At 39.2% G+C, this 676-nt stretch overlaps 1 pseudogene; it reads left to right on the top strand.

The window, feature by feature from the left end:
- Positions 1–263: 263 nt before the first annotated feature.
- On the top strand, positions 264–382 carry LOC121870416 (annotated as a pseudogene).
- The last annotated feature ends 294 nt before the right edge of the window (positions 383–676 follow it).

Genomic DNA, 676 nt, shown 5'->3' with positions numbered 1-676 from the left:
AAAGAAAGACCTATTAGTAAGACATGCATCTAATAATTTCACGAGAGAAGTAAAAGTAAAACGTCCTTACCTAATCAAGCTCCCATATGAAAGCCTGTGAGTTTTGTTTATCGCTCTCTTGATTGTCTTTCTCTCATTTTAGGTAAAGAGGTAGAGGTCAGACTTCATCACCAACCCTTAGCATTTCACTACCACAGACCATTGGAGAAACAACCCATAGAGCAGAGCTGCATACAGAGGGAAGAAAGGCTCCCATAGTTGTCGCCAACGACCATACCACGTTGTAAACACCGCTTCTCGTCCTCTCAGCCAAGTTAAGCAACGCTGGGTCTATTTAGTACTTGGATGGGTGACCGCCTGGGAACAGCAGATGCTGTTGGCATTTTACCTTTCTCTTGCTTACAAGCTCCATTTCCCCCCCCTTTCTAATCAGTTTATATACGTTGGGTGGGTTTGAAGTAGTTAGTTTAGTATAGGTTATGTCAGGTTAGTTCAGTTAGGTGTACTGTCCCCAAAATGGATTTTTAGCAAAAAAATCGCCTCATTTTCTTGTTCATAGGGAAAAATATTGTTTAAAAAAATCTATAATAAAACAATGTAACTATATGCACCTAAACAAAAAAAGGCCCACTTCTATGAAAAGCATCGAATAAATTCAAGAAGGGGAAAAAAATTA

The sequence above is a fragment of the Homarus americanus genome, unplaced genomic scaffold (genome assembly GCF_018991925.1).
Source record: "Homarus americanus isolate GMGI-L3 unplaced genomic scaffold, GMGI_Hamer_2.0 scaffold40856, whole genome shotgun sequence".
Taxonomy (NCBI): domain Eukaryota; kingdom Metazoa; phylum Arthropoda; class Malacostraca; order Decapoda; family Nephropidae; genus Homarus; species Homarus americanus.
The sequence above is the reverse complement of the archived record's forward strand: the minus strand, read 5'-3'. Positions and strand labels throughout refer to the sequence as shown.